The 12,665-nt window shown below is 48.4% G+C and overlaps 1 pseudogene; it reads left to right on the top strand.

The window, feature by feature from the left end:
* The first annotated feature begins 2,107 nt into the window (after window positions 1–2,107).
* On the top strand, window positions 2,108–2,899 carry LOC142424882 (small ribosomal subunit protein eS4, X isoform-like; annotated as a pseudogene).
* The last annotated feature ends 9,766 nt before the right edge of the window (window positions 2,900–12,665 follow it).

Below are 12,665 nucleotides of genomic sequence, written 5' to 3'. Positions count from 1 at the left end.
GCTGTCCACTGTGACCTTACCCCTGGACTGACGCTCTTCCCCGGTGAAAGGCATGCTCCCTGAGTGAACTCCATCAGAGAGAAATCTGATGGCACCATGCCTGGGTGGACTTGAACACTTGACAGGAAATTCTTCTACTTCCCCCCCTCTGTGGCTCCTGACGCTACTCATGCCTGGGTTTATGATGTTTGAGTGCACTTGAACTTTCAAGTCCAATCTGAACTGGGAGTCCATTCTGGGATACACCCTCTCCTGTCCAATCTCAGTAAGCTTTCCTGAGACTTTGAGTAATAGACGGATCAGCCCTCTGGTTTCCATATGCCATAGACACAGCAGCTGTACTGAGGGCTACCTGGCTGTGCAGTTTCTCTTAGCTACCGTCTCATCAGCTCTGCCTCACAGGGACCCTGTGTGCAACAGCTCAAAAGTTGCCCCATGAGGCGCTGTCTTGATGGATGTTGGTGTGGTTGGTGCTGCGGCCACTGTGTCAATCCTTCCCATTGAGAAGGCTTTCTCTTGCCTTCCACGGTCCTCCACTTTGCCAAACCTGAAGTCCTTCCTGGTGATATAGGCAAACTTAGCAAGTTGAAGGCTTGGATCAACACACTGTTTCCTGTGTCCACTATTAAGAAGGCTCATAAGTATTGTTAGGGACACTGGGGGTGGAGTGGTTGAAGTGCTTGACTACTGATCAAAAGGTTGACTGTTCAGGGCATCAGTATGAGGGGGTACAACAAAAACCTGGAAAAATGTTCTGCTGGGTGGAGCTCTCAAAGTAGGCATTTTTCCCACTAGGCAAGCATTCAGCAACTCGCTGACGCACCCAGTGGCATCACCTGGGGAGGTTCTCTCTGGCCACAGTAAATTTTTTTGTAAAAGCAGTTTCATGTGAGCCTAATTTTTTTCAAAGGCTGATTTAAGAGAACAGCATGTGCCTGTGAAATTTTGTTTCCTGCTCAGAAACTTTTGTGATGTTGAGCACAGCTTACAAGGACAGCATTATGGGAAAAACTCAAGTGTATGAGTGGCTTTCTTGTTTTAAAAAAAGTGAAATGTCCATTGATGACAAACCTCATTCTGGACATCTGTCAACTTCCTGAAAGGACAAAAATGTCAATTCATAGTGTACTTGGAATGTGTTCCACCAGGTCAGACTGTTAATCAGGTGTTCTATTTAAGTGTTCTGAAAATATTGCTTAATGGTGTGCAACCTCAAAAAGGCCTGATTTGTGGCAGACAGGGGACTCGTTTTGCCACCATGAAAATACACCTGCTCACGCAGTCATCTGAGTGTGTCAGTTTTGGGAGAAAAACAGCATGTCTCTCTTGCCCCACACACCTTGCTTCCCTGACCTCACTCTGTGACTTCTTTCTGTTTCCTGGAATGCAGAGGGCCATGAAAGGGCAGCGATATCACAACATAGATAAGGTGAAGAAAACACCAGAGGAGTTCTGTCAGCCATCCAAACAGAGGAGTTTGAAAAATGGTTCCAAGAATGAAATAGCAAATTTAGCAGATGTATTCAGTGTAATGGAGAATACTTTGAAGATAAGGTTGTTTTGTAAAAAAAAAAATCATAGCTTTGAAAAAAAATTCATTTATTTTTTAGCAGGGTACCCCTTGTATTTTTCTGAATGTTGATTTTCTTCTTGACGATAGTTATGTATTGATAGTGTTTCTCCCCCTCTTCTCGCCCAAAATAGATGTTGTCAGTGCTAACCTGTATCCCCGTGGCTGTAATCTCATTTGGGAATGGGTTGTCTTTGTGATGTTGTTGAGGGAGGATGTGTGTCGGTGTGATTTGAGCCCATCTCTTTGGAGTTAAAAGGAGATTAAACAAGTTAGCTTGATGTAGAGAGAGAGGTGCCAAGGCTCACAAAGTTCACTCAAGAGCAGAGGTTGAGGGAGACCAGGACCTTCCTTGGGAGCCCACAGAGGGGAAGCCTTCTACAGCCAGCGCCCTGGATTCAGGCATCTAGCCTCCTAACTCTGAGAGAGAAGTACAACCAGAAGGCTCCTTAAGAAGCAAGAATGGGCCTGTTTCGGTTTCGCAGCCAGGGAGTACGCTACTCAGCCGCGTGAGTTCACTACTCTGCCGCTGTTGCCATGGCTCGTGGTCCCAAAAAGCACCTGAAGGGCGTAGCTGCTCCAAAGCATTGGATGCTGGACAAACTCACTGGTATGTTTGCTCCTCGTCCATCCACTGGTCCCCACAAGCTGAGAGAATGCCTCCCCCTGATCATTTTCTTAAGAAATAGACTTAAGTATGCTCTGACTTGAGATGAAGTTAAAAAAAATTTGCATGCAGCAGTTCATTAAAATTGATGGCAAAGTCCGAACTGATATAACCTACCCTGCTGGTTTTATGGATGTCATCGCCATTGACAAGACCAGAGAGAATTTCCGTCTGATCTGTGACACCAAGGGTCGCTTTGCTGTTCATCGTATTACACCCGAGGAGGTGAAGTACAAGTTGTGCAAAGTAAGGAAGATCTTCGTGGGCACAAAAGGAATCCCTCACCTGGTGACTCACGATGCTCGCACCATCCGCTATCCTGATCCTCTCATCAAGGTGAAAGACACCATTCAGATTGATTTGGAGACCGGAAAGATTACTGATTTCATCAAGTTTGACACTGGTAACATTTGTATGGTGACCAGAGGTGCTAACCTGGGAAGAATTGGCATGATCACCAACAGAGAGAGACATCCTGGCTCATTTGATGTGGTTCATGTGAAGGATGCAGATGGCAATAGCTTTGCCAGCCGGCTCTCCAACATTTTTGTTATTGGAAAAGGCAACACACCGTGGATTTCTCTCCCCGAGGGAAAGGTATCTGCCTCACCATTGCGGAAGAGAGAGACAAGAGACTGGCTGCCAAACAGAGCAGTGGGTGAAATGATCTCTACAATAACAAAGCTTTTTTTTCTCCCTGTTTAAAAAAATTTTTAGCATAATTTTAAGAAGTAATTACTTCTGACTAAACTATTGGATTGTATGGTATGCGAATTATATGCCAATAAAACTTAGAAATTAAAAAAAAATAAAATGCTCAGGAAAAAAAAAGAAGCAAGGATGGTGAGATTTCATCTCTCATAGTTTGGACATGTGCTCAGGAGAGACCAGTCCCTGGAGAAGGACGTCATGCTTGGTACAATCGAGGGGCAGCCAAAGAGAGGAAGACCTTCAGCAAGATGGATAGACACAGTGGCTGCAGCCGCGGACTCAAACTTAAGAACAATTGTGAGGATGGCCCGGAACCAGTCAGTGTCTTGTTCTGTTGTCCATAGGGTGTCTGTGATTTGGAAATTAACAACAAAAACAATCTTTATCTTGCTCCCCAAACTCCACTGGTGGGTGTGAACCATCAACCTTGACACTTATCTGCCCAGCGCCAACACAGCAGCACCCCAGGGCTCCTTCCACACAAGACAGGTGTGCAAAAGCCAGTGTCATCCTCTACTTCCCAATATGAAGCCATCGCAATAACGGTGAGGCTGGTGCGGGATGGGCAGGATTTCGTTCTCTTGTACATTGGGTTGCTCCCAGTCGGAGCTCACTTGACGGCATCTAACAACAACAATTATGAGAAAATACATTTCTGGTTGTTCAGTCCACCCCCTTGTGGTATTTCTGGCACCAAGGCAACCGTTAACTAAGACGATGCTAGAGTCCATGCAGCGCACACGAGGGCTGTCCGGTGCACCAAAGCAGTGGGTGTGCATTCCTTTCACTGTGATAGGCAGGACATTGAACGAAACCTTTCAGAAACACTCTGAAAATGGGTTTCTCGATGTTACTTTCACTTGCCTTTCTTTCACTCCTGAGCCTGCGGTGGCTTTGTTTCCGCTCTGTTCACCGTCGCTGGTCCCTTTCTCTTGAGTGCTCTCTTAACAGCGTGCCTCTGCTTGCTTCTGGGTTTCTGGCTGAGCTTTTGTTGATAGGTATGAGCTGGCATGGATTCACATGTTAGCTCTCTGTCTCTTATACCGATTGCAAGCGTCGTTCCCTAGCTTGTTGTTGGACTGTTAGCTGGAATACCCAAACCAATGAGCTGCCAGCTCATCCTGACTCGGGGTCATTCAATGGGCTCAGAGCATCGGGCTTTCAATGGCTGGGTTTGTGATTGAAGATCTCCAGGCCTTTCTTGTGAGAGGCGTCTGAGCACACTGGAATCTTCAGCCTATTCACCCATGGGTGCCTTGGGAAAAGGGCATCTCCATCAACTTCTCCACCATCAGACAACGCGACCCTGTGGAGATAATACTACTCTGAAACACAAGGGGTAGCCATGAGTCAGAATTGACTTGACAGCAACTGTTGTGGCTTTTGGGGTGCTGGGGGTGTGGGAATAGAGTTAACAGTCAGACTTGTATTTCTCAGACCCACCTCTCCTTTTATCGAAGGAAATAAAAACAAAACTCACAGCCACGGAGACGATTCTGACTCTCAGTGAGCCTACAGCACAGGATAGAACTGCCCCTGTGGGTTTCCAAGACCGGAATTCTTTACGGAGTCGAAAGCCCCATCTTGCTTCCATGCAGCACCTGGTGGTTTTGAACTGCTGACCTTGCAGATCACAGCCCAATGCCTAATTAACATGCCCCCAGGGCTCCTTACCTTTTATCGAATCTCCTCTAAAATGGATACCGCCTTACGTCCAGGCGGCTACATGTGTTCTGGACACGAGAGACCCCCACATGGATTCCAGATGAAGAGAAAAACCCACGTTCTCTGTGGGCACTGAGATTGCATGATGTACTCAATTCCATCTGTCTGAGGCAAGGACCAGGCGCTGGGATTTTAAGGAGCCCTGTGGATGATGGTGTCACCCACGCCTGATCAACAACGACTGGATTAAGGTTGGAAACAGAATAAGACATGAGAAAATGTGACACTGATTCTGTCAGGTCCCTCATTCGGCACAAAGCCAGCTGACCACCTAGAGACATGGCAACAGACAGAACTTAGCAACTGCGAAGTGTGAAAGGCGTTGGCGTCTGAGCTGAGAGTGAGCTGAGTGGGGTTAGCGGGGAGCTGGGTTGCTGGGACTGTCCCCTCCATCTCAGCTACACGGGAGAACACATAGCAGGGTGCAGGCATGGCGGTTTCCATCAGATGAACTTCTGAAGAGTAGAAGCATCAGGGTACCAGATTAGAACATGAGAACCAGCCCCCTCCCCCAAACCTTTCCAAACCCAAACCCGCTGTCATCAATCAGGATCCATAGCAACCTTGTAGTAAAGACTTTCTAAGGCTGTAACTTTTTACGGGGGCAGATAGCTCACCTTTCTCCCACAGAGCTGTCTCGGGGTGAATCATGTGTTAGCAGCTCAACGTGCACCCCCAAAAGAGCTCTGTGGCTCCTTTTTGGCACCAAAGAACGGGAAGGAAGAAGGAACGTCTCTTCCTTGAGAGGTAATGAGGTTCCCATTAGTGAGGGCGCTTAACTGGAGACTGAAATGGAGACAGATGGAACCCACCAGGATGCGAGCCAGCAGAGTCTCTAGCCCTGTCTGTTTTTAATTTTTATTTATTTTGTTGTTTTCATTGAGAGGAGACTGGGTCAGGCCAGGGCTTCCATCCACTTCTTGCTGGTTCCGTCATTGGTGGTGATATGAACTCGAGCTGGACCAGAATCTGCAAAATGTGGATGCCTGGAATTTGGAAACCTGCAGACCACTGTGCTGCCAGGAACGTAAGCTCCCTCTTAGGAAACAAGGGCCGCACGTGTATCACCTAGCAACCAGGTCTCTGTATCAGCAGCGTCAGAAACACAGGGGCCCGGCTCAAAGATGGCGCTGTCAACACCACACTGTCCACAACCCTGGTTATCATTAATCCAGTGTTGTGCCCTGGGGTCCCACGACTTCCATGTCAAGGCTTGTTGTAGGTGCCACAAGTTCTGTTTCATAGGGATCCAATGTACAACAGAATAAAACACTGCCTGGTCCTGTGCCACCCTGCCTGGTCCTGTGCCACCTGCCTAGTCCTGTGCCGCCCTCACCATTGGTATGTTCGGGCCCACTGTTGCAGACTCTGTGCCAATCCATTTCCTTGAGGGCCTGCCCCATGCACTTTACCAAGCATGACGTCCTTCTTCAGAGACTGGTCTCTTCTGACAAGATGTCCAAAGTGCATGAGATGAAGTCTTGCCACCCTTCCCCCTAAGGTGCTTTCTGGCTGTACTCCTTCCAGACAGATCTGTTTCGCCTTTTGGCAGTCCGTGGTACTTTCAGTATCTTTGTGTGTTAGTCTGGGTAGACTAGAGAAACAAATTCATAAACATGCGTACGTGTATAAGAGAGAGTTTTATATAAAGGGTGATGGTACATTAAGAAAGCATCCCATGTGTACATAAGCAAATGTGGTGAAGAAAGCTGATGGTGCATGGCTAGCAAAAGATATAGCATCTGGGGTCTTAAAAGCTTGAAGACAAACAAGGGGCCATCTCGCCAAGAAGCATTAAAGCCCACATGGAAGAAGCACACCAGCTTGGCTGACCACAAGGTGTAGAAGGGACAAATTATTAGACATCAAAAAATAAAAATCTTATCAATGGGTGCCCACCTCCCTGATACGATCAATGAAGACAAACATGTGCATAAGCAAATGTGGTGAAGAAAGCTGATGGTGCCTGGCTATCAAAAGATATCGCGTCTGGGCTCAAAGATAAACAAGTGGTCATCTAGCTCAGAAGCAACAAAGCCCACATGGAAGAAACACATCAGCCTGTGTGACCACGAACTGTCGAAGGAATCAGGTATCAAGCATCAAGGAACAAAAAATCATATCATCGAGAATGTGGGTAAGTGCAGAGTGGAGACTCAAATCCCATTGGCAGCCAACCGGACACCCCTTACTGAAGGGTTGTGGGGAGGAGATGAACCAGTCAGGGTGCTGCGAAGCAACGATGAAACATATAACTTTCCTCTAGTTCTTAAATGTTTCCTCCCCCACCACTATCATGATCCCAATTCTACCTTACAAATCTGGCTAGACCAGAGAATGTAAATAGGTACAGAGAGCAACTGGAAACACAGGGAATCCAGGACAGATGACTCCTTTGGGACCAGTGGTGAGAGTGGTGATGCCTAGAGGGTGGAGAGAATGTGGGGTAGAAAGGGGGAACTGATTACAAGAATCTATGTATAGCCTCCTCCCTGGAGGAGGGACAGCAGAGAAGAAGGTGGGGGGAGACATTGGACAGTGTAATATTTGACAAAATAATAATAATTTATGAATTATGAAGGGTTCATGAGGTAGGGGGCAGTGGGGAGGGAGGGGGAAAATGAGCAGCAGATATTAAGGGCTCAAGTAGAAGGCAAATGTTTTGAGAATGATGATGGCAACAAATGCACATATGTTCTAGACACAATGGATGGATGTATGAATTGTGATAAGAATTGTATGAGCCCCCATTAAAATGATTAAATTACAAAAAAAAGAAAGCATCCCAACCCAGACCAGAGCAAGTCCATAAGTCCTATATTAGCCCATATGTCCAATACTAATCTATAAAGTCCTTTTCAGACTCATGAAACACATGTTCTGATGTTGAGTACAGGATGATCACAGACCAGTGGGTAGAAAGTCATTGGATCCAGTGGCATTGTAAGCATCTCAGCCCCGGCAGGGGTCTCCACGTGGCTTCTCCAGTTCTGAGCATGGAGTCTACCCGTGCAGTGCCATGTGTCTTGTCAGTAGTGTCTCCAAGGGAGGGAGTCAAGTGAGAGTGTATCTCCCGCCTCCAGGGAGGAAATCCCAGAGTTTTCCCAGAATCCTCAGGGGAAAACCATGCCTATATAGAGGCCTCATTGATTATATCTTGATTGACAGGCCAGACTCCACCCGTTCGCTCATAATCCTCTCAAATGGACACTAGATTATGTAATTACCACACTTTACCAGGCGCACAATTCAAATGCATCAATTCTTCCATCGTCCTATTCAATTTCCAACTTTCACATGCATATGAGGTGATTGAAAATACCATGGCTGGGGTCAGGCACACCTTAATCCTAAAAGCAGCATCCTTGATTGTTTCGACACTCTAAAAAGATCTTGTGTGCCAGATTTACCGATAAGCAATTCATCTTTTGATGTCTTGACTGCTGCTTCCGTGAGTATAGATTATGGATCCAAGCAAGACAAAATCCGTGACAGCATCAACCTTTTCTCCATGATTGGCCCAGCTGTGAGGGTGTGGGTCCTCCTTACATTGAGTTGTCATCCATTCTGAAGGCAGCAATCCTTGGACCCCTGGTTTGTCTAGGGCTTGTGGCTGGGAGCTTTCCCGTTCCAGTGATTCCAGCACAGCCAGCTTGTACAACTTCAGGTCTGCCCCACTTTCATGGAGTCGGCCATGACCAAGCCAGTCCAAACCGAGGAGAAGCCGTGAGCAAGACATACACCAACTCAATGACTTCTACAGCTGCCATTTAGTGACTGATCATATTCTTCCAACCATACACCATTCTCACCTTCCTTTTCCGAATCTCCCAGTAAACTTGAACTCACTGTCCCCCCAAAGTGCCCATCTCACCTTTCAAGTGGCCGCTGTCAGCTTAATGACACCACATAGATAGTTCTTAGCACCCCAGGGACTCAAACGGGATAAGCATTGGGCTGTAAACAGAGACATCAGTGGTTAAGCCCACCAGCCGTTCTGTGGGAGAAAGACAAGACTGTCTGCTCCTATAAAGATTTATAGTCTCAGAAACCCTAAGGACCAGTTATACTCTATCCTCTAAGGCCGCTATAAATGGGAATGAACTCGATGTCCGGAGGCGGTTGCTTTTGTTACGGATGTTCTGAAAAGATCACGGTTCTCAAGGCAGGCGTGCTGTACCAGTTAAATTAAACTATTGATTAGTTTTAAGAAGACATCAGGGGATATCGATGGCTTGGGGTTTAACCATTATCTCAAGGCCTTGCAATCCCATCAAAGAATGAAAGGCTTGGTCAGCCTTTCCTTGGTTCCTCATTAACTGTAATTAACTGCCATCGTGCCAATCTGCCGCTGACAGTTGCCTCAGCCTGCTCCAGCCCCATGGTGCATTGTGGGTTGAGGTCAATTTTCCCTCTCCCATCAGCACACCTGGCTGGACAGGAGGTCGGGGGCTTTCAATGGAAGTGAGACGGTGGAGCCGAGAGAGTCTCAGAATTATTGTGAGCTTCCCAAGTTCAACAGGGTGGCACCCAGTAGAAGGAAGAATGGTGGAGACCTTGGGCCTCTTTAATTACTCTCCAGTAATTACTTTTTAAAGCCACACTAATTTTTTGTTAAAGATCCCACCTCCTAGCAACCCTACAGTATAGACTAGACCTACACCATAGAGCTCCTGGTTGGGTCTCCTTTGGAGCAGCTGGTGTATTTGAACCACTGACCTTTGAGGAGGCAGTCAAGTGCTTGCCCGCGGTGTCCCAGGGCGCCTTCTTCCATCTAAAATCCCCACCCACCTCCCAAATTCCAGAGCTTTCACGAGGGAATGGCCAGACGAAGGATGCTGCCAGCCAGAAGCACTTCCCTGTAACAGAACAATTTGAATCTCCAATCAACAGCGCCAAGGTTTTGTCTTTGTCTAAATGCCTTGTCCCTGGGTGCCAGCCTTCAGGGGACATGAGAGTGTCTGAGGACCGATAGTGTGACACTGTCCAGAATGGGCTTTTGCTCTGGGAATAAGGCAGAGAGCGATGCTGGCGATGAAAGCATGGGAACTTGCCTTCCCATTGTTTGCAGATAAACATTTGTGTTTTTGTGCTTTTCTATTGCTAGGTACATAATTGGTAAGCCTGCGAATTAGCCAAGATAATGAGCTGTAATTTCCTTGACTCTGAGGGGGGCATTTTAATGAAATGGGATGGGTAAGCAGGATTTTTAAAGCGACTGAGTAAAATGGAGAACCCGGTTATGTTTCTGGGGCAGAAGGACACAGCTCTGGCTTCCATCAGCGCCCGTTGCACTGGGCGCTGGCCTGTCTGAGCCTGGGGACAACTTTAAACTGGAGCAGAGCGGTCCCCAGGGAAGGATGCCGTGTTTGGTGAAAGAGAGGGGCCCGGAAGGAGAGGGGGACCGTCAAGCAGATGGAGCCACCCCACGGCTCCAAAATGGACTCAGGCCGAGGAACTGTCGTGGGGATGGCACCGGACAGGGCCATGGGTCAGAAGCAGGGTTGCTATGGGTCAGAAGCAGGGTTGAGGAGGAATGCATGTGGGCCAGCCACAGACTTCCTAGGGTTGTCTTCAGAGGAGCCACTGAACACTTCCTTTTTCTAAATTCGCCTCCAAGGAGTCTGGAGAGAGCAGGGCCTTCGGCGGTGACTGGGAGGATCTGGACCCGTGCCAGGCTTGCAGACCTGCAATGGTGGAGGGAGGGTGTTCTGTGTGCCCGGGTTGACTTGTGAGCGGGGTCCCGTCCTTGACAAGAGTGGGACGAAACAGAAGCTTTAACCACCCGCCATGGCAGACTTTGATTTTGTACAGGAGTCGAAAGCCTCGTCCAGTGGAGCAGATGGTGCTTTCGAACTGTGTTGCCCGGGTACATCGACAGTGGAATATTGGGAACACCCTGGAAATTTGAGTTTTAAACGAGCTCCTCTTGGGGCTTCTCAGGGAGCCCTGGGGGCAGAGTGGTTCCCACTGGGCTGTTTGCCGAGAGGTCATCCACTGGGAAACACCAGTGTCCCCCCAGGTCAAGAGGAGGCGTTCCACCCCTGTACAGAGTTACCGTCTCACAAACCCACACGGGCTGTTCTGCTCTGTCCCATAGGGTCGCTGTGAGTTGGCATCAACTTGATAGTAGGGAGAGTGATTCTGGGGACTCTATGATAAAGTTTGCACTCCTCTGTCCCACGTATCTGAAAAAGTAGGTCCATTCCAGAACAGGGTACATGTGGGTGTGGTTGGAAGCATGGCTGCAAATAGGAACATCAACTGAGAGCCACCAGCTTCGAGCCTGGACATGGACTGCCCCTGCAGTACTGCCTGGACTTCCCCCCAGCAGAGAGTCAGCATCTGCCAGCTGACGCACGCAGGGCATGACCCACCCACAGTGCCCTCTTGTGTCGGTGACAGAAGAGACGGCACTCTGGTTTCTGACTGGTACTTCCAGTTCTTTCTTGCTGCCTAGCGATGGGAGGTTGGCGCTTTGAAATGTGGTGGAGGAAAGGAGGACCTTTTGGTGGGGTCTTGGTTTGACGTAGCTTCATCAGTAAGAAAAAAATCTTGATTTTCAGCTTTCATTAGGACACTGTGAATCATCTTCCCTCCGTGCCTACCCTACCCCCCCCCCCCCGCCCCCAGCATCATTGCCCTTGAGTCTATTCCAACCACGGTGATGTGACATGTCACAGGACAGACTGAGCTCCACAGTTGGCTGTGGTGCTTCTGGAAGTCCCTGCTCAAGCGTGTCTTCCACAAGGCCCCTGGATGGATTTGAAATACCAACCTTTAGATGAGTATTTGAGCACAAACAGCTAGCCTTCCCCAAGGACCCAGCCAGCCCTGCACTCATTCGGAAAAAATAGCAGCAAGGACTCTGTCTGTCTGAAACAGGTAACGAAGTCCGTACCACGGCCTCTAAGTCATCTCCGTACTGGTAGGATGTCTTCTACTGGCACGCTAGGATCTGCTGAGCTGCCTCTACGTATCCCTCCTGCAGAAGCACATGCAGGTAGCCAGCAGGCTCAGCCTCCACCTGCACTAACATCTGTGAGATGCCAGCTATAAATAGCTTCCTTCCCTGGCGTGGTGAGATCAAGGTACGCGTGGGCTCCCCAGGGAAGCAGGAGCATTTTCTTTCTATTCACGGAGACAAAACATTGCTTCAGGCCCCGTTTGGTCTTGATTCCTCACTATGATTCCTGGAATCAAATCATGTTGGAATTGGACGCTGCCCGCCTACTGCTCCCGCCTGGGGCGGGCGGATGGTGTGCCCTGTGCCCATTAGAGGGGAAATTGAACATCAGCTCCAGCGCCAGCAGTCTTTTTAGCATCTCGGGCACCTATATTTCATCCTCATTGGCCAGTGACTCTTTTTCGGACTCCTCTTTACAGCGAGGAAGACAGGAATTGGGAGTGATGTAATGCTTTCGCTAAGTGGCTTTCGCACCCCAGAGGAACATGTTTTCTTCCTCCCCCTCCCCAGCCGAAGCATATTGTTGGAGTAAAAAGCACCGGCTCTATTTTTCTTCAGTATCAAATCTCTGAACGCCAACTGAAGTCATGAGAACCAGCGCCGAAGCCAATGTTAACGCAGTGTGATAGAGGTCAGGTGGAGAAGCGAGGAGGCAGCGTCTAAGTCAGCGGTTCTCAACCCGTGGGTCACCACCCCTTTGGGGGTCGAAGGACCCTTTCACAGGGTCGCCCGATTCATCATAGTAGCAAAATTACAGTGATGAAACAGCAATGAAAATAATGTTATGGTTGGGCGGTCACCACAACACGAGGAACTGTATGAAAGGGTCGCCACATTAGGAAAGTCCCACGATGCCTTTTAAAAATAAGCCAATGCTCTCCCTCCCTCTCTTTCCTGAGGGTTGACGAAATGGATCACAGTGACTCCCATGACAACCAGGGCACGTGGAACGTGGGGACCAGGAAAACAAGCCAAGTGTTAATTACATTAGTGATGGGCAAGGATAGAGTCTTGCAGAATTAGAG

This window comes from Tenrec ecaudatus, chromosome 13, assembly GCF_050624435.1.
Source record: "Tenrec ecaudatus isolate mTenEca1 chromosome 13, mTenEca1.hap1, whole genome shotgun sequence".
In the NCBI taxonomy this organism is placed as follows: domain Eukaryota; kingdom Metazoa; phylum Chordata; class Mammalia; order Afrosoricida; family Tenrecidae; genus Tenrec; species Tenrec ecaudatus.
This window is presented reverse-complemented; position numbering and strand designations above follow the sequence as displayed.